This window comes from Hibiscus syriacus, unplaced genomic scaffold (assembly GCF_006381635.1).
Source record: "Hibiscus syriacus cultivar Baekdansim isolate YM2019G1 unplaced genomic scaffold, ASM638163v2 tig00116996_pilon, whole genome shotgun sequence".
In the NCBI taxonomy this organism is placed as follows: domain Eukaryota; kingdom Viridiplantae; phylum Streptophyta; class Magnoliopsida; order Malvales; family Malvaceae; genus Hibiscus; species Hibiscus syriacus.
Window position 1 is genome coordinate 3,762,176 of NW_024063512.1, and position 22,810 is coordinate 3,784,985.

Sequence of the window (22,810 nt, forward strand, 5' to 3'; positions counted from 1 at the left end):
GATCTAACCAATGTGTCGTAACGGATAAAAAAGAATTTCCGGTATTATGAGGGGAACTCCAAATGTCACATGTAAGCGACACACCACAACGGTGTTCTTGGAATCCTAAAATCATTTTTTTCCATGCCGTACGCCACATTTTTATAGCATCTCTTTAAGGGTAGTACGACTTGAGTATAAAGTGGTTGCATTAGTTGTTGAATTGTTGCCGTGAAATCTTCATCAAAGTGGTCGAACGACAATGCTTTTGTAATCACGAACTTTGTAAACGCTTATCAAATTTTTCGTTGTCGTAAACAAAAACACCACCTTGTGGTGTAAGATTCGATTGACTTGGATCCAATCTTGAGCGAAGTGCCTTGCATGATTTTGTAAAATGGTTCTTCAACGTTGTGTTTCCTTCCGGTGCAAAAAACTTTAGACAAAGTTTACAATGTGTCCTCCTCGAGCCATTTGACATCTCACATAAATCGTAGTGATCCCAAATATCTTTGTTCCGAGTGTGTTCGATCACTCTTACGACTTCAAGGTTTCCCCCAATGGAAGATTTAGCCGTGTTAGGGTCAGTATTTGTAGCCATGATGAAAAAAAATACAAAAATAAGATTTGAGAGATGTTTAGGTGTTGTGTAATAAGATTTGAGAAAGTTGTAATCAACCAAATACATCCCCAACCTATTTATACATGTTTAGGGTGGAAAATGATGATTTTTTAAAGAAAAAAACAGCCACAAAACCCCCATAATGGCTAGTTTTTAAAACCCCATACCAGATTTTTTTCCGGATAAAAACTAATTTTTTATCCGGTTTTTAATCCGATAAAAACCGATCGTCCAATTTTTCCCAAACCGGTTATACTATCCGGTTTTTAAATATCCGATCCGGTTTAAAAAACCGATTTTTCCCAAATCCAATTTCGAATATTTTTTGTGCAAAATCGGATATTCGAATTTTTTGTGCACCTCTACATACAAACACCAACTTAGAAAATATTTATGATTTAAAGGTAGCAAATGGGCAGCATAGGCACATATATTCATCAATCAAGCGCTATATCCATGGTTTGAAGGATGCCATTGTCTCAAATCATGGCTGCTACCGCCGCCACATGTGGCAACACAAGCTTCCTCCATTATGGATTGGGAAACACCACTGTTGCATATGTTGGCAAATGCACGCATGTGCTTCATTCCGTATTGAGTTAGTGACCCGCAGTGTGTTTCAAACACCCGAACCTAGACTGAACATTTGGTTTATAATTTAATTAAGCATTCAAGACTAGAAGGCAAAGATGAGTAATTAAATTTTGAGTGGAAAAGAGAGTAATACCATGGATTTCAAGCACTGCCAGTCATCAACAAGGGGCAAACCACGTTCCCTGATGGCATTGAGGACAGAAGGGCGGGAAGTTATGTTGTGCGACGGTTAAAAAACCGCTAAAACACGGCGTGACCGGTTAAACAAGTGACCGGTTAAAATTTTGACTGATAATGTTATATCATTTAACCGGAAATATTATCAAGTACAATAATATATTAGGTATCGCTTATATAATATAATAGATAGCGCTTATATAATAAAATAGACATTTAACCGGAAATATTATCAAGTACAATAACATATTAGGTAGCTCTTATATAATGTAATATGTAGCGCTTATATTGACCTATTTCGAAGTAAACCGGTATATTTATACCGGTAACATTGCAAATTTACCTATTACATTATTATTATCGGTTACGATGTTTTTTAAATCGATACAATTTTAAATGTATTGACACTTTATGCTTGCACCTGGTTGGACATTCATATTTCATTCTGGAAAAAAGTATCAACACAAACTAACAACGTGTCGATACATTATTTAGACTTATTCTCTCATAAAACTGGTATATTTATATCAGTTACATTGAAAATTTACCTATTACATTATACTTTTGGGTTTCGATGTTTCCGGGATCGATACTTTTTATAAATGTATCGACACTTTATGGTTGCACCCTTTTTGGTTGCACCCTTTTTGGTATTCATTCTGGACCAAAAGTATCGACACAAATTTATCAAGTATCGACACTTTATGCGTGCACCTCGTTTGTGCATTCATCCTGGACAATAAGTATCGACACAAATTACACAAGTGTCGATACATTATGTTGACATGTTTTCTAATTAACAGGTATATTTATACCAGTTACATTGTTAATTTACCTATTACATTATAATTATTAGTTTTGATATTTTTTGGGTCGATACTTGTATAAAATGTATCGACGCATATTTAGGTAGTTATTCTACATACCTAAATATGTACTGCGAATTTAATATTGTACCCACCCTTTAACTACCACTACCAATACCACATCCTATTGAAAGCAACACGACTAAAACATGTTCAATGAACCTTTGCTTACGTCTCCATCAACTCCGGGACCACTGAACTTGCACAACAAAATTTTTGCCATGGATCATACTGATGCAGACAATGTTAAGCCAACCGAGGAATGCCATGAAGTACATAATATTGATGAATCTGACAGATTGGTTGGTCAGCTCTTCTATTCACGTGATCAAGCTTGGTACTTTTACAAGGGATTCGTATGGGAACATGGGTTTAGTGCACGTAAGGGAACAACACGGCTTGACGTGGAAGGGAATGTGAAGACACAAGAATTTTGTTGTTCCAAAGAAGGGTTTCGAGCATCAAAAGTCAATATTGTTAATCGTCAACGTGCTCATACGCCAGTCACAAGAACATGATGTAAGGCTAGAGTCCTAGTTACATCAACAAATACAAACGATCAATGGGTTATAAGTAAGTCTTATCAGGAATATAATCATGCATTGTGCACACCTGCTATGACACCATTTATGCGTTCTAATAGAGCTGTAAGCAAGGTTGATATCGATGAGGCAACAACATTGAAAGATGTCGGTGTTGGCACGTCACAAGTAATGAACTATTTAACGCAGCAGGCAGGGGGCTATCATAATGTTGGATTTACACATAAATACCTATATAATGCACTTCAAAGAGGTAAAGCAAAGGAAATCGTCGATAGGGATGTGAATGCGCTTATTGCCTACTTTGATTATAAGAAACATGATGATCCCGGGTTTTTTATGACATACTCGGTAGATAAATCAGGGGCATTGTATAATCTTATTTGGTCGGATTCTACATCGAGATCGAATTACACATGCTTCGGTGATGTAATTGCGTTCGACACAACGTACAAAGATAATTTGTATGGTCGACCAATTATGCCTATTGTCGGTGTCAATCATCACCATAACACAATTGTGTTTGCGACGACCATAATCGCTAACGAGATGTCTCAATCTTTCGAGTAGGTGCTACAGAATTTTTTAGAAGCCATGATGAATAAATCACCTATTTCAGTTGTCACCGATGGGGATAGGGCAATACAGAGGGCTATCAATCTGTTATCCCTTATGCTAAGCAGATTATGTTCTTGGCATCTTTCTCGCAATGCACAAGCTAACATTAGTGACCCAAAATTTACAGCAGCATTCTCAAAATGCATGGCTTCCTGGTGGACAACCGAGGAATTTGATATTCTACGGCGTTTGGTTGTTTTAGAATTCAACGTCGAAAAGCATCCATGGGTGATTGATAAGGGAAATACACGGCACTTATGGGCACAAGCATATCTATCCGGACATTTCTTTGCCAATATTCGCTCAACACAAAGGTGCGAGTCTATGAATGCTTCACTAGCGATTGCATTGAAACACAAGAAGATATATTTAGATGTTGTTCGTGCAATTGACGATGGAATTAGTAGAATGCGTATGAACGAGTTGAAAGCGGATTACTTAAGTTCCCATACGAAGCCCTTCCAGATCATAAAACTGTTTGACCTTGAAAGCCGTGCTGCTGCGATTTTTACCCGCGAATCTTTTCATGCGTTCCAAGATGAACTTTTACGGGAGACATTGTACCGGATTGAGGCAGAGATTCAGTCCTTATCAGATGAATGTCAACAATATATTTTGTCAAAGTACAAAGAAAAAAATAGGAAATTTGAAATTAGTTTTGATTCTCATACGAAAACCCTAATTTGCTCTTGCAAAAAATTTGAGACCGTTGGACTTCCGTGTCGCCATCAACTTCACATTTTGAAGCACTTGGATTACACATATTTTCTCGGGACTTTGATTCAAAGTAGGTGGACTAATGATGCGAAGGCTTCTGCACCCAGTTATGTTGACTTGAATGTGTCTCCAAAAGTGATGCAAATGGCACGGTTCGCTGCTCTACGTTCAACGTCAAGTAGATTATGCTACATTGCATCAAAGATAGACGAGTCTTTCAAAATCGCAAGAGATGAGATGAAAAAACTAATAGAAGAATTAGAAAACTCGTTGGTTTGAATGATTCAGTCAACCGAGTATTGTAGTAACCCGTTCGTGACCCTCAACGAAAACACGCAAGCAAAAACAAGTACCGAAGAATAAGGTCGAGAAGATAATAGGCGATGTGGGTACTGCAACGGTGAGGGACATAACAAACTAACATGTCCTCAAGTCAAACTCAGTTTGAGTATAATGTAAATTATACAAAATTAATCCTATATTTACAAAATTTACTCTCTTAGTATATTTTTATTGTAGATTACGAGATCGTTTAATATTTCTTCCGTATCATCACATAAATGCCAAACAATCTGTAGAGTATAGTCTCCCGTAATCATGGCTGGAATCAGTTTTGTAACTGTGATTATCCAGGTTAATCATGTTGACAGCATAGCCAATAAAACTTGGGGTTTTTCAACAAAGTGTCGATACATGTTGTATATCTATTCTCTCATAAAACAGGTATATTTATACCGGTTACATTGTAAATTTACCTATTACATTATAATTATGGGTTTCGATGTTTTTGGGATTGACACTTTTTGAAAATGTATCGACACTTTATGCGTTCACCCTTTTTGGCATCCATTATGGTCAAAAATTATCGACACAATATTAATAAGTGTCGATACATATTATAGACCTATTCTCTCATAAAACCGATATATGTATACCAGTTATATTACAAAATTACCTATTACATTATAATTATGGGTTTCGATGTTTTTGGGATCGACACTTTTAATAAATGTATCGACACTTTATGTGTGCAACCCTTTTAGATCGACACTCTATGAAAATGTATCGACACTTTGTAGGTTCCCCCTTTTTGGCATCCATTCTGGACAAAAAATATCGACACAATACTAATAAGTGTCGATAAATATTGTAGACATATTTTTCATAAAACATGTATATTTATACCGGTTATATTGAAAAATTACCCATTACATTATAATTATGGGTTTCGATGTTTTTTGTGTCTTTACTTTTTATATATGGATCGACACTTTATGGGAAACTTTAAGTTTGGAAACATTATAGAAAACGATTATAAATATACCGATATTTCTAAGTATGAAAACTTTGTTGTGGAGATCATAGAAAACATTTCTTTAATAATGTGTTTCGATACATTTGCACGCAGATGTAAAATACATTAATAACTAGTATTGATATTTCAACAATCCTCAAATGCATCTGTATACAGAGAAACAAATATGGAATAATTAATGAAAATATACACACAATATAATCAAATCAAAAGATACATACACAACAATGTTCAAATAATGTACCGACAACGAAATTAATCTGATGAAAAAGAGTTATTTCTAATGATGTCCGGAACATTAGGCGCCTTCAAAAAATTTTCCAAATACTCTCGTATGTTTCTGTCTTTTTCTGAAGACATACATAAATAATTTCAATTATCAAACTAATGAGGTGCAATTTTACTAACAATAAACTAAATTTGCATAATCATGAATAAATTTGTGTCATACCTAGAGCACTGTCGTTCGAATGGAAAGCATCGTCAAAGGTATGTGGACATATGTAATTGTATTTCTATATAAACACATAAATTGTTAAAATAATCAATGTATGAACACCTGTTTAACTGGAAAAACATATTGCATAAATGCAACTTACCGAATTATAAATCATTTTTTCCACTGAATCATCGACCAAAAGTATATTTAGCTCGTTAAAATCAGGACACGCGTTCCAAACATCATTGAGATCTTTACAGTAGGTAACATTATCGTATGTTTTGCATTTTGCTTGATCCTGTTCACAAACAGTCGAACATAAATATGTAGGAATCGTAGACAAAGAAAAGTCAGCAAACTATAATCACATTCATCTTACCCAAACGAATAGAAAATGCTCAGAAAATAAAGGTAGTTTCTCAAGTACACGGTCGACGTTGTGCCTAAGATTGTAATCAAGTTTGAATGTTAACATTCAATTATATATTAACGATTTTGGCTACAGTAATTCAATTGCTCAACAGTTCTAACCACATCTTGGAAGACCAAATGGCAACAACAAAATTGTCTACACAAAATTGCATAAATTCAAATAATCATGTTCTGAGAACAACATGAAGAAAATGAGATTAAATTTCTACGCTTATATGTTAAAATAATGGATACAAAAGAACAGAATTAAAACCTACAAGCAGTCTTGGGATATAGGCAAGAACACCATTGAGATAAAAAGATAAAAGTTTTATTGAAGGCGGCGTTGCAGACACGATATACTTGTTTGGATCATCATCATCATCGTCGTCGTCGTCGTCATCTTCATCATCATATTCATCGTCATCTTCATCTTCATTGACCACTTGGTTGTCCACATCTGTTAAAAGAAAATAAAATACATTTCAGAACGTGTAAATGTTTAGAACCATAAATAATGAATTACCTAACTCGTTTGATGTCATTGACGTAATTCGTCACGCAACATGGAGACTTCATCGCGCAATGATGAAATATCGGCTCGCATTCCACTCACAAGGGAATCAATATGCTCCCGAAAATTGACCATGTATTCCATCACGGTCTTAATTATGACATCCTCTCCAACTGGAGCTTCTTCCATCATTGCGTCTCCAATTGGTTGCTCGTCTTCATGGTGAATGGGGTCCATTTCCTCCCTCTCTTGATCTAATCCGACCTCCTTGACACGCTTCCAATTGAGTTTTTCAACAAAATCATATCCCATTTTTTTAATAAATAACATATCAATCTTGCGGGTTAATCGAACAGGGGCGTCATGCGAAAAATCAACTTCTTTCTTCTTCAACAGATGGGTGATGACACATCCATATGGTAGTGAAGTTGAAATTGTTGCTCCCTTTGTGACCATATATACAATTGTATTAAATATCAGTTTAGCAATGTTTGGAGCCGTTTTGGATTTAGATTTATACTTTGCTATCCACCAATAATCGCTGTCTCAAAGCGTTGAATATTTTCCCCCACTAGGTCGAATATACCATGTGAGCATTTTGTGAAACACTCTCGACTCTACATCTAGGTGAATTGGGCTATTTGTTGCAACCCGTTGTATTGTAGTATCTAAATTATTTTCATCTGAATCCCCTTTATTCTCGACACCTAGACCCTCCGTAATAGTTTTCGGATATATATATATTTCCTTCCCCATGACATGAGTATTAATTCCTATTATATTAGTCTTATTAGGCTCGTGCTGTAAGGAAGCATTGTTGTAGAAGACTCTAACTAGGTTGGGGTAATATTTTGGTTCTACACCAAGGAATTCAAGCCAACCCCAAGATGTAAATGTGGATTTAAAACTAAATGCATATTTATCATCAAACAAGAAACCCAGGTCAATGACACGTTCGGGACGAATCTTCCTTACTTTAAAACTCGTCTACCATATTTGTTTCTCCATATTGGATCTAAAGTTTAGAGTTTTGAAGGACCTGATTTCCTTAGAAGAATCGTTTGTTTGAGAAGGAGGTTGTGGTTGAGAAGAACTGGGTTGAGAAGAGCTTTGAGAAAGACCGCGCTTCTGACGCTGACGTTTTGAAGCCATTTTGGGTGTGGATGCTATTACAATGGAACACAAACACATTCAGGAAAAAAAACTCCAATATACAAATCAATCAAACCCATAAACTATCGATAAATTTACATGAATATCTGATCGTCACTGTTATGATAACGCTAATATTCGTCGGAGAGGAAGAGTTCAGAAGCCTTTAGGTTTAGGGTTTATTTATCGATTTTGGAGTTTGTATCGAATAAATAATGAAGAGGGGAAAACATGCGATATTTAAATTAGTATCGACACAAAATTAAAAACGTGTTGATACATGTTGTAGACCTATTCTCTCATAAAACTGGTATATTTATACCGGTTACATTGAAAATTTACCTATTACATTATAATTATGGGTTTCGATGTTTTTGGGATCGACACTTTTTGAAAATGTATTGATACTTTATGCGTTCACCCTTTTTAGCATCCATTCTGGACCAAAAGTATCGACACAAAATTAAAAACGGGATCGATACATGTTGTAGACCTATTCTCTCATAAAATTGGTATATTTATACCGGTTATATTGTAAATTTACCTATTACATTATACTTATGGATGCATATGTTTCTGGGATCGACACTTTTTGAAAATGTATCGACACTTTATGTGTTCACCCTTTTTGGCATCCATTTTGGACCAAAAGTATCGACACAAAATTAAAAACGTGTCGATACATGTTGTAGACCTATTCTCTCATAAAATCGGTATATTTATATCGGTTACATTGTAAATTTACCTATTACATTATACTTATGGATGCATATGTTTCTAGGATCGATACTTTTTGAAAATGTACCGACACTTTATGCGTTCACCCTTTTTGGCATCCATTATAGACCAAAAGTATCGACACAAAATTTAAAAAGTGTCGATACATGTTGTAGACCTATTCTCTTATAAAACTGGTATATTTACACCAGTTACATTGTAAATTTACCTATTACATTATACTTATGGATGCATATGTTTCTGGGATCGACACTTTTTGAAAATGTATCGACACTTTATGCGTTCACCCTTTTTGGCATCCATTCTGGACCAAAAGTATCGACACAAAATTAAAAAAGTGTCTATACATGTTGTAGACCTATTCTCTCATAAAACCGGTATATTTATATCAGTGACATTGTAAATTTACCTATTATATTATACTTATGGATGCATATGTTTCTGTGATCGATAAATTTTACCTATAACATTACACATATGCTGACTTATTTTTTGGAAACTTAATGTTTGGGAATCATACTTGACAAAATGTTGGAAACAAATCATTGTTTATTAATTTTTCAGTAAAAAGTCTATTTTTACCAACTACATTGTCAATTTACCTTTTACAACAATCTCCATATATCGTACGTATGTGTATAAGAAAATGTATAATAACCTACTGCTAACTTTTCTCATCTCATACATAATTACATTCACATACAAAATTATAAATCTTATAAAATTAATCCTACATTTACATCATTGCATCATTTTATTATTGTAGTGTCTCATGGCAGCTTTTGTTATCTCCTGTCTTCATTGATTTTGATTGTGGCTTACGAGATCGTTTAATATTCGCGATCGATCCCACTCTCCAACAACCTATATTCAAATTGTCAGAACGTTAAGTATTGTAAACCACAACATTCAATCTACGACTTTTAACAATTTTACCACAAACGAATTTTTAATTCCACTTACAAAATCACCAGTTGCCCCTGTAGAACCGATCGATTTCATCCACATCATCACATACATGCCGCAATCATATCTGTTACAAAATTTAAAAACCACACATGTCAATTATGAATCCTGCATAAATTAACCTTTCTATTTATGATAACATCTCATACCCATTCAATTGCTTATTCTTCTTATGCTCCACAAATTTGAAATTTTTCAAGGGAAAATTTCCTAGAGATCCACAGTATTCAACCCAAATGCGTTTCTTATTATAAAAATCTAATATTTTAATCTACATTAAAAAAAAGAAGTCATGATCCAAAAAAATTATGCATTATAATTTACATAATGTCCTTTCATACATACATATATATCAATCTCTTAGCATCCTTCACTCTCTGTTTAGCTGCTTTAGATGTAAACATACTATCATATATTGTTGCAACACAATCTACCATATCCAACACCAGCAGATACCAATGTGAATTATAGTAGTTTACTGTGATCATGATCTGCAACAAATTTCACACCCAATTTGAAAAATTTCAACATTCTATATCCGAAAGTATCATTTGCAATTGGTATGGTGTCTTATCTTCTCATAGTCGGTGAATTTCACATAGTTATCCAATATGTGACCCCAAAAGATAGCAATACTCTCAACACTTTCTTTGTTGTTGGCATCCAACGCCTATTGCTGCAATTACGCAACAAACATTATTAATTTACCGTCTATAACACTACTTTTCAACATTTATTAATTTAACTCACCGCTAAGAGGTATGGAAGGTAGCCAATCCTCCGGAGTGACTTTTGAGAATCGTAGCATACTCTCCAGGCGAGCAAATAAATAACCTAACAAAATTAATTACACAATCAGAACATATTCAATAAGTTTTAACATTTCTACTTTACACTTACCACACCTCCAACCCATTCCGTAGGCTTCAACGTTGCAACTTCGTATACACTAGCGAATTGATTTCCCATTGAGATTACATAATATCTGTATGAATCATTAGAATTAATATGTTGTCATGAAATATTTAAATATCACTTACAAAGCAATATATTTCACTTACCCCGATTCTAACTCACTATTCCATAAATAATCACAAATTGCAGCTTTGATGTCATCAATTCCGCTTAGAATATCCGCTTTTTCAATCAACAATTTTGCATACAAATTTTTGTCACAATAACATGATAAAGATCAAATTAAGTTTTCTTTTATTCAACTTACCTTCTGCTTCTTCTTCTGGGGTGAAGAACATTCTGAATCCAAATCTGATGCTATAACACTCTCCAGTGTATAAATGACATCGACTTCCTTCCTCCTCATTTCTTCCATCTTTTCTTCTTCCTCCTCCCTCTTTTCTTCTTCATATTTTTTCAGCTTATCGTATTTTTGCTCTATATAGCTCTTCATCTCTTTTATTTCACCCTTCAATTGATCTCCTTCATCCAAGTATTGATCAACCACCCTCTTCACCCTCGTAAGTTCACTCCTCAATTCCACAACCTCCTTCACCACTCCATCAAATTTTTCACCCGTCGCCATCTTAAGATCACCCCTTAACACCTCAACTTCTTTCACCACTTCACCCCTCAACACCTCTACTTCTTTTACCACTCCATCTATTTTTCCTTCCACTTCCCCCTTATGCCTCTCAAGTGTATCTTCGACTCTATCAAGTTTTTCTTCGACTCTTAATTGTCTTTGCATGATATCAAATTGGATTTTTTTGATATCAGCCAATTCAGACATCAAAATGTCGAAGTTACTCTGTTTTCCCTCACCGTCATCCCCCAATACAGCCATCTTTTCTTTTTTCTCCTCTGCCTCCACTGCCTCTTCTACCCCCTTGCCAATAACCTTCAAAATTAAATTACAATATTAAGACATTGATTATATTCTTAATATTATTTAATTACATTTATTACCCTTTCGTGCTTCCTCAGACTATCCAACTTCAACTTCGCCATCACTCTAACCACCTCCTCCTTCCCCCATGCACGGATGCGTGCCACTCCGGTTCTTTCATAAGCCGACACTGCCTCATAGCCCGACCAAAAATAAAACAGTGCAACCTGCATTTATAATAAAATTTATAATTTTATATAATAACTATACTATCATTTTATATAAAAACACAAAAAAGTTCTTCAAGTCATTTACCTCTAAGATTGCTATGCACCCTTTGAGGTATCTTTGGCTGCCCTTTTTAAAGGTGATTATTGATTCAATCAATCTCGAATAGACATATTCAGCCCAATTGAATTCACCCTTCAAGCCTTCATCGCAAATGAGCTTCATATAGTCCTTGTTCGTTGACGTATCACCCGTTGGACAAAGAAAGATACCGATAAGGTACAATAGAAATCTGGCCTTCAGCTCATCCTCCCGTAAGATCCACTTTTTATTTCCTCTTCATGTTCAGCATATGTCACCTTCTGCTTCAAACCATATTTAGAGGCAAGTGATTTCCAGTTCTTACTCTTACAGACTTCTGCAACACTTTTGCCTTCATTTTCTACCCCCAATACGGCTGCAACACATGGGATCCTGAGAGGAAATGAAAAATCACCATACTTAGCAATACATTGTTTGACATCAAATTGCGCCATCAAAGATCAACACAATTCCCTCCGAATAGGTCGATCCCTTACTCCTACCAACGATTCAAACCCTATTTCTCCCAGCACATTCAACTAACCCTTCTCCTTAAGGTGTTTAACTAATGAATTCACCCTTTTAATGTTGCACCTTGTCGACACTTCCTATATTTTTTAACAATATATAATGTTATAGTTGTTATATATTTTGTATCAACGTATTTACAAGTTTAATGAATACCTTATTTTCATGTGCTTTCCTCCGTTCTTTATATTCTTTACTATCATTCCTTGACTGTGTGATGTAAGGTTCATTTTCAGCATCAATCATCGAATTCCATTTGTACCTCACATCTTTTGTTACCAAATATTAAGCATAAACGTTTCTTAATCAATACATTAACACTAAATAATACTCAATGTCAATTTCATTTTACATACCAAACCGCTCTGTGTGCCATCTTCCTTCATCCTTTTGCATTCGGCCATACTGTCAACATTTAAAATTTTTCATCAATTTAAAGTTGTAAATACTTTAATCCAATCACCATTTCAACAATAATAACAAAAAGACATCGATACTTACTAGAAGTACATATATCCACCCTTAGGTTGCTTTCGAGTCTAGGCCTCAATTTTAAAGTCATATGCGCCACCAACAATTTTTCCACCCATTGACTCCATTTTTCCTTCATATATCAGTTTACGCAAATCAAATCAAATACTTGTTACATAAACTTTATTCAATATACAAATATAGATAAATACTCTTGTGGTAAACCGGTTTTCTTCAAAAGAATTTGAATGGCCACTACAAAATGTGTCGGCACATTTATACAACATATAATATCATTTTCTACCTATACTATTTAATAAAAGTATCGACATTTATATTTTACCTTGAATATCACTTTCTACCTGTAATCGGTCTCAAATGCTTCTTTACTCCAAAACCCCAAACAACACATAAAAACCCTTTTTGCGATTACTGTAATAATAAAAAACTAGGGTTTCAGCAACATACTTTTTGATTTGACTGCAGCAACAACAAACAAATTTCTCTTTAGAAACGCCTTCTGAAATGCAGCAACAATTACGCTTCGATTTCAAAAACTCGTCCGTTCTATCTATTTTCAGAGGATATTTAGCTATGTCCTTTATATTTTCATCGGATATGTTATTTATATTTAATCGATACAACTACCAAAGTGTCGATACTTTTATGTCAGGTGTCGATACTTTCGAAAGGATAATTATCTATTTCTTTGAAATTATCGATAATTTATTACACGTACTTATTAAAGTCTCGACACTTTCAATATATCCGGTAGCGCTTTACCGGTTTTATTATTTTGATATCGGTTTTATAATATTTTTACCTGTTATATCGTTGTGGATCGATACATTTTTATAAAGTATCGACAATTTATAGGCGTTAAAACTGCTTCTCGTTTAAATTCACAAAGTGTCGATACTTATATTAAAGTATCGACACTTTAAATATATCAGGTAGGGCTTTACCGGTATTGTCTTTTCGTGACCGGTATTGTCATATTTTTACATATTATATTGATATGGATCGATACATTTTTAATTTGGATCGACACAAACCGACAAGTTAAGTTTGCCGGTTGCCAAATTTTTTAATATTTCTTCATGATTTAGACCTACTACATTATTATTACTCAACATTTTCGATAGCACTAAACCGAATTTATTAAATATCTTTTAATGTATCCGATAACGCCGTATATTAATCATATATTAACCGTATATTAACACGTCTTTCCTGAGACAATCCCCAGAAGATCCTTTTGCTGGCCCGTACAAGAGTGTTCCGATCAAGTCAATGCTGCCATCCAAGTGGTTTCTGTGCCTCGTAGTCTGGGTAATCTGTGTCAGTATTTCTTTCTTCTTTGATCCATCTTCTGAATTTTGTACTGTATAACAACTGAAACGACCAACATTGGTATCGTTTGTAATTTGAATAAGCCCAAGGAAAAGAAAAGAATATGGCTCAAGCTCACCATATGCCATAGGAAGAGAATGTCTGCATCTCTCTGGTTAATAGCTTCCATGTGCGTGTCGTGGCATAATTTGTTTGGAGGGAAGTTTACCGTAGCAGGGTCAAAATACTGATACAAATAAAGTTTCTCAGCTTTAATGCTTGTATTCCCATATTCCATCACATGAGATCCACCGTTTGCGTACGCGTCGAAATCGGAAGTCCGTTTCCTAACCTGTTTAATGAAAATTCAAGAATAATCATACATCAGTGTCATAACCAGAGGATCCATTAGACTTAGGGGTGTTAGTGGTCGGTTTAGATCGGTTTTTGGCTAAAAATTCATCCGATCCGAAAGTATAAATGTTTGCAGTTTGGATCGTTTTGGATGTTTCTAAAAAAATCCGATCTGATCCAATTAAATGCGATTTGATTCGGTTTGAATTTGTGCGATTTTTGGATTCTAATTTTTCAAAATAATTCTTAAATTTTTTTTATAAAAAAATAAAATATGTATAACAAAAACAAAGAGAATATATATTTTAACAAATGCAAACTTGTGAAGCTTACAAAGAGAATATATATTTTATCAAATTCAAACTTGTGACTGTACCAAGTCAACAGAACAAAATTGAAAAGGGGTTGATTAAATGTAATTATATGTACTAATGGTATAAGTATAATTAAACAAGATAAAGATTTATTATCTTGACCTACATATTCAATGTCGCATAAAACAATTATAATTATTCAATTACATATCATCTTATCAATCTGGTTTAAACAATGCAGATTGTTTGTAATGAAATAGAACGCCCTGATACATGTGCAATCAAGTAGGCTTGACACTGGTTTCATTCAACTTTTTTTTAAGAATCAGTGAACATGTAGTATTTTGTTTTTTTGTTAATGAATCTATATCATATTTTCTTTATATGTTGGCTCAGCCACATATAAAATCGTAAGCTCTGAAGAACAAAAAGGTGTTGCAATTGTGGTAAAGATGTTAATTACCTATGACAGTGCAAGGTTAGACCAAATCAGTCATAATTAATTATGATTTAATTTGAAAATTAATCAAAAAGGTTTGTCCATTAATGTTCAGTCATACTATCGGTTCGGTTTGGATCGGTTTCGGATTTCCAAACCGAAACCGATCCAAACCGATCGGTTTAAAAAAAATCAAACACACTAAATTGGTTTCGGTTTTTTGGATCGGTTTTTGGTTATTTTTTTTGATCGGATTGGATCTGAACACCCTTAATTAGACTTAAAAAATTAATTTCGGGAAAAGCGATGAAATTCAATTTTGAAAATAATTTAATTTTGGAGTCGCTACCAACCATTAAGTTAGGTAGGTTGGAAACCTTAAACGTTAAAAAATGGTATGCGCTTTACCAAATATTCGTTTTTAAAATTTCGGGAGTCGGTTACGTGTGGGGAGGGTGAGCATCCCCACAACGCCCAAATTTTGGTACCTAAACGATTATATGTTGTTTAAATATTGGGCATTACAAACACGAAAATATATTTAAATTGTGATACTTTTATTCAATTTGACTTTATTCAAAAAGTGTCAATTTTTAGATTACGAATGCCCTTTTGTGTGAACAATCTTCGGGAAAACACTTCTTTTGTAATTAGGAGATTTTCCCATAGATTCCCCACACAAAAGATATTATTTTACAGTTTTTCGCAAAGATAAAATAAAACAAAATAAAAGTGAAAAGAGTTTAAAAATAATCAAAATAAATAAACATGGAACAAAGAGAATTATCGAATATAAAACAAATGTCTATGCGAAAAATCCTTGAAAAGATAACTTCCCTTTAGTTGGGAGATATCTACATAGATTACCCTCATATTGAAATTCCTTTTTATTTTTCTAAAATTAAAACAATGATGATTGGAAACATACGAAATAAAAATATTTACAATAAATAAAGATAAACATATTTATTTATGTGATTCAAGTGAATACATAACATAAAAATATATACATACGTAAGGGATTGATATAAATGCAAATGAATATTACAACCCAAAATAATATGATCAAAAAGTAAATATTTAAAATTACAAGGACCAAAATGGGAAAAACAACAACTTAAAGGACCAAAATAGTACAAACATGAATTTAAAGGACTAAAATAGAAAAAATAGAATAATAAAGGGCTAAATAGTAAAACAGAAACTAAAAGGATTAAAACAATAATTACAAATAAACTGGAGCCCAAATCGTAAATATTAAATAATACAAGCTTGAGAAATATAAATAACCCATAACTAATATACAAGACTAAAATGAAAAAACATAAACATTAAGGGCCGAACCATAATTAAACTAAATGCCAACAATGACTAAAATGAAATATTTACAAATGTTATATCTAAATTCGAATATCCACAAAAATATACAACACATGCTACTAGTGACTATAATGAAACATTTACAAATATTATGACCAAAGTCTAATATTAACATGAAGGACATAACATACAATAACATGACTAAAGCATAAGTTCTGAGAAAATGAATGCTCGAAATCAAAGAAATTAGAATTTCATTAAATGGATTTACACAGAGTTTACAAAATACGAGGACCTAAATGGATAATAGCCCCTATTGTGAAAACACGTTGAAGGTCCCTAGTGAAATGACGTCGTTTCATTAGGGACATATAAGCCTAAAACGAGCCCTCTTCCTTCTCATTTTCTCATTTCCTCATTTCTTTCATTCTAAAACCCAGAGGGAAGAGAGAGAGTTAAGAACTCTCAACTTTCCTCGTCGGAGAGAGGGAACCACGACGGAGCCGCAACGGTGCACGACGATCGAAACAACCCCCAAACACCCCCAAAAGATCCCTTTCACCTCCCTAAGCCCCGATCCTAACTTATCTTAGACAAAAACCCAACCTACAAGCCCAGATCTAACTCTTACCTTTCGAATGAAAAAACAAACCCGACGACTTTAGGGCTTTCACTATGACTTTGGGGCTCCCCGATTTTGAACTGAGGTAAATCTCTCATCTCTTTTATATTTTTTCTTTGATATTTTTTTTGATTCGAACTGGTTTCCCCTTTTTTGTAACATCCCAAACTACAGGTTAGTGACTAAATTGTAAAATTTTAGATTTTGGTGATTAAAGTGGAAAAGTTGAAAAGTTTAATGATTTATTTGAAAGTATTACCTGAAGGGTTGTTAGTAATTATTGAAAGAGTCAAAGGGCAAATAGGTCATTGAACAAGAAAAATAATTAAATAATAATTAGTGGGTATTATAATACCCATGTGATGCATGTGTGAAAAGATAAGTTTCCAGACTTATCTTCTTCATCTTCTTCAACGTGAGGTCCCAAGCCCAAGGTAAGTTTGATTTATTTTGGTTAATCCTTAAAATTTAAGTTGGGTTTTGATCATTAGATAATAATTAAGCTTAAGGAAAGCTTAATTTGTCTTAAAATCAAAAGATGAAGAAGTTATGAAAGATTAAAGAAAATGGGGTTTTAAGTGAAATTTTGAATAAGAAGGTTTAAATGAATTTGGAGGATGAATTTGACTTGTCATCCATAAGAATAAGAAGTTAGAAGTGTTAGAATTAAGTTTGGATAACATGGAAAATTTGGTATGATTCTTAGCCTTAAGAATTTGGATGAAATATGAAAGATTATAAGGTGTTGGAATGATAAGAATTGGTTAATGTTGTTATAGATGAATTTACTAGCATAATAAGGATTTTATACATGAAAATTTGAGTGAAGTGTTGATGATTTTCGGATGAAATAGCCTATTCTGGGCAGGTGCATCGATGCACTATGAGTGTGTACCTATGCACTACGACAAAATTTGAAGGTGCATCGATTCATTAAGGGGTGTATCTATGCATGGGAATTTCGAACCTAATTTGGGTACCGATGCATCTATAGTGCATCGGTACACTCCTAAAGGAAAATTGAATTTTTGGTTTATTAAATTAGCCCAAGTTATTAATACCAAGTTATAAGGTTTAGGCTTCTGAAAATCGTCTCGAAATTTATGTTATGTAGATATCGAGCCTAAACGAGTTACAGAACAATCGAAGAGTTAGGATTGAATCAAAGCAAGCAAGGCTAAGGTGAGTGCAATTTAATTTGTGCTTATGTTATAGAACGAACATTGGCTTACGATGAGCCAGTGACGGAGTTACCATGGTAAGAAGTAACTCTTAAAATGTTATGGTATGTGATATGATTTACATGGTTACATGTATATGTGATATGTTTGACATGTTGTTCTATGTATTGTGTGATATATATATATATGAACATAAGTAAATAAGAACATGAGAAACAAAATAAGCTATGTGATAAGGATATAGAGAATGAAATGAATGACACGAAATGTATGTATGCTTGATTATATGAGTGGATATGTTCCTGTAAATGCTATGTGGCTTATGTAAATAAATGGAAAGGTGAGATAAAATAAGTAGTATTTACTGATAAGGTAAAAGGAAATTATATGAACAAATATTATTGATAGGTGATAAAACCGTGAGCCTATATGAATATGTGGTGTATGTGAAGCATATGAGAACAAGAGAAGTGTTATAAGATAAGTGACGTATGATTATGAAATCATATGAAAAGTGAAATGTGCATGTGAATATGTGAAATGATATACAAGTTATATGAGAACGAGATATGAGATTACATGTTTATATGATACAAATGATGTGAACTGTCATAAATGATAATGCCCATGTTATGTGATATGAGAGCTAGGGGTATAGTTGGCATGCCAAGAGTCGAGGGTTTACCTATGTTCTACGGAACATATGGACAGTATACCTATGTTCTAAGGAACATATGGACAGTATACCTATGTTCTAAGGAATATATGGACAATTTACCTATGTTCTTTGGGACATATGGATAGTTATCGAGGTTCTTTATGACCTCTGGATAGGTCATTCGGAACATTTATACGAGCTGTAGTGACAACATAGTGGTTCACAACCTCAATGTACTCACATACCTTAAGTTCTTAAAAGTATACATGAGCTAATACATGATCTTAAAAGATAATAAATAACTTGATATGATACTATGTGTGTTCTGTTGTGAAATGACATGGATGCTCGATGGTAGTATAATTGTTTATGCATTGATATGAGTAGAATCATAGCATATGTTTTCATGCCTCACTAAATCAACGACTTAGCGTGTGATTGTTTCACGCGTATGTTCTGAGAAAAGGAAGATTGATAAGAATTATACAAGATATGTCAGTTTCTCCTTTCCAAAGATCAGATCAGAAAAGAAATGTATAGTATGTATTTTGTAATAAAGATAAAGGTTGGCATGTAAATAAAAGATTAAATCCGATATGTTCTAATCGGTTTTGAAAAGTCATACGATTGAGTTTTGTAATGTTTTAAATGCATATATGTAATTGATAAATTTTATACGGATGAAAGCTTAGATTTTTACGAGATTATACGTATTTTTATGAAAGTTACTGTTGCAGTGCATCGATGCACTGTAGCAGTGCATCGATACATAATTTATATTTGAAAATTTTCACGGCACTGTTCATACCGTATAGTACTGTTCACAAATACATATTTTTTATAAACTTTTTATAATGAAACATAATTAAATAGTATTTGTTGTATTTTCTTGATATAAGTTCAAATGTTCAGTTATCTTGTAAAGAAATTGTTTTAAAAAGTCAATGTGACATCTCGAACTCGTATCCGGGTCGGGTTGAAGTGTTACACCTTTTCTCTGTTTTTCTTTTGGTTCTTTTTTTCTTCTCTCTCATCTCAAACCCGAAAGTCCTATGATAATTTTCTCTCTTCTTGTTTTTATCCTTGCAACTCTGATTGGTGACTGATGAATGGACATATCTTCGTAGGGAATGATTCCCTATGCTTCTAGGATAGATTTTATTATTTGTCTTGGATATTCTGACTGATTTCTATCTTGTTTACTGTTTGATGGCTTTTCGGTCACTGTGGATGGATGGGAACGACTCAATGAGATGTTCGACGGTGGCTCGGTGACAGCTCACGCGGCGGGGGCACGAGAAGTGGAGAGCACGCACGACTTGGTGGCTGACTTCAATTGGCGGCGGCTGAAGATATTTTAGGGTTCAAAACTTCAACCCTTGATGATCTGGACCGTTGATTTGGGGTCCATATCCAACGGCTGGAACAAAGGCGGCTGGAAGCTGAAGAGAAGAAACCCTAGCGGATTTGGGTGTTGGGCCTGGACCGGGTCGGATTCGAGCCTCGTGTCGTGTCATAGATGCTGGGTCACTTGGGTACTGGGCTTGAGTGGGTTAGAGTGTTGTAATTGGGGTTCCAATGGGCCTACAAAATGTAATCTAAATTAATATAATAATAATAATAATAGATTAATAATAATAATAATAATAATAAAATAATATTTTTGGTAGACCAGAACAAAAACGGGTGTGTACAGTATTGTAGACAAAGAGTTAAGCCGAACATAAGTCCAAATTACAACGGCAAAAGTTTGTGGAAAATTTGTTCTGCTTACTGTTTCATATTGTTGCTCTATTGTTTCTCTCTTTAGATTGTGAGTTTCACTGCAGATCATCAGAACATAGAAAAGCTAATCAGCCCAACAGTTTTCGAAACATAAACTATAACCAAAAGTCTAAATAAAATCATAACTGCTTAAAGATGAATAAGTGCATATACCTGTCCTCCATCCAGGCCACACTATACAAATCTCCTAAACAGTGATGAACTCTGGGGGTGGAGGATCCATCTCAGGACAATAAGTTCCCCAACTACTCTCTTGTGCATTCGATGCTGTTGTAACATAAATGTTAAGATCATCTGGCATTATGCCTTCGAAGATACTTCCACTCTCACAAGCTTCTACATATAAAACCTGGTAGCATCAGAAATGCAACATAAATGTCATACAAGTAAGTTCCATCAAAAGAAGAAGAAGAAAGGAAAATAAAAAGACTATGGAATTCATCCAAGTGCAGAAGATTTGTTATTCTTCTTAAAGACATTAAGAAAATCCATGGCATACAGCCATGGCGTATTTGGCATCCCTAGAATCAAATTTCAAATGAGTCAGATAAGATTCTGGCCATATATGATTCAAGAAGAGTCTGTAACGTACCGAGAACTCCGGGGCCTCCATGATCAGAGTAGTAGATGAAGATTCTGTCATTGGGTTTGATATCAACAACCTTTCCACTTCCTCCACTCATTGCACTTCTGTTACCAAGAAGTACTGCATACAAATTTGCAGCAGTGACATGCTCACCCGTGTAATCCTACCATTCAATATTAACTATAAAATTAAGTAGGGAAACCTCATATTTCTAGACCATTCCTAATCCAAGCAATTAATTAAACCCTTAATGCTTAAGTTACCCTTAAAAAACAAGCACTTGATGAAATCTAAGAACTAAAAATTAAGTTGGTGAGACAGTGACCGAATGAGTATGCTTAAACACCAAGTTACCACCGAAACACGACCCATTTATTACGGGTAGTTCTGCGGTGCGGCGCCTAAAAAACGGCTAATATACGGCGTGACCGGTTAAACAAGTGACCGGTTAAAATTTAGACCGGTTATGTTATATTATTTAACCGGAAATATTATAAAGTACAATAACATACTAGGTAGCGCTTATATAATGTAATAGGTAGCGCTTATATTTACCTATTTTATAAGTAAACCGGTATATTTATACCGATAGCATTGCAAATTTACCTATTACATTATATTATATTGAAAGTGTCTATACTTTTTATAAAAAGGATCGATATTTCTTTTAAAGTTATGTAATTTATGTTTCAATTTTTTTAATAGGTTTCATGTTTTCCACCTACATATTAATTTAATAATTTCATTTGCACAAAAATTATTTGATTGTTTTGATATTTTATAAAATATTATTTAGAATTTTAATTTAATAATATATATCGTAACGTAAAAAATAAATCATTAGACGCCTATAATTACTAAATTAATATCTTAAAACTCACTCAAAAGATAACCTTAAATTAATGTTTTCCACAGTGAGCATTGCAAATTTACCTATTACATTATATTATATTGAAAGTGTCCATACTTTTTATAAAAAGGATCGATACTTCTTTTAAAGTTATGTAATTTATGTTTTAATTTTTTTAATAGTGTTTCATGTTTTCCACCTACAATATTAATTTAATAATTTCATTTGCACAAAAAATTATTTGATTGTTTTGATATTTTATAAAATAATATTTAGAATTTTAATTTAATAATATATATCGTAACGAAAAAATAAATCATTAGACGCCTATAATTACTAAATTAATATCTTAAAACTCACTCAAAAGATAACCTTAAATTAATGTTTTCCACAGTGAAAAAAGTATGGACACTTTTATAAAAAGGATAGACACTTTACAATATAACCATACATATTACATTATATAAACGATACCTATTACATTATATAAGCGCTACCTATTACATCATATGTTTACCTATTATATTGAAAGTGTCCATACTTTTTATAAAAATGATCGATACTTTTT

The 22,810-nt window shown here is 33.6% G+C and overlaps 1 pseudogene; it reads right to left on the minus strand.

Moving 5' to 3' along the window:
• Positions 1–972: 972 nt before the first annotated feature.
• Positions 973–21,764, minus strand: LOC120193639 (annotated as a pseudogene).
• Between the last annotated feature and the right edge of the window lie 1,046 nt (positions 21,765–22,810).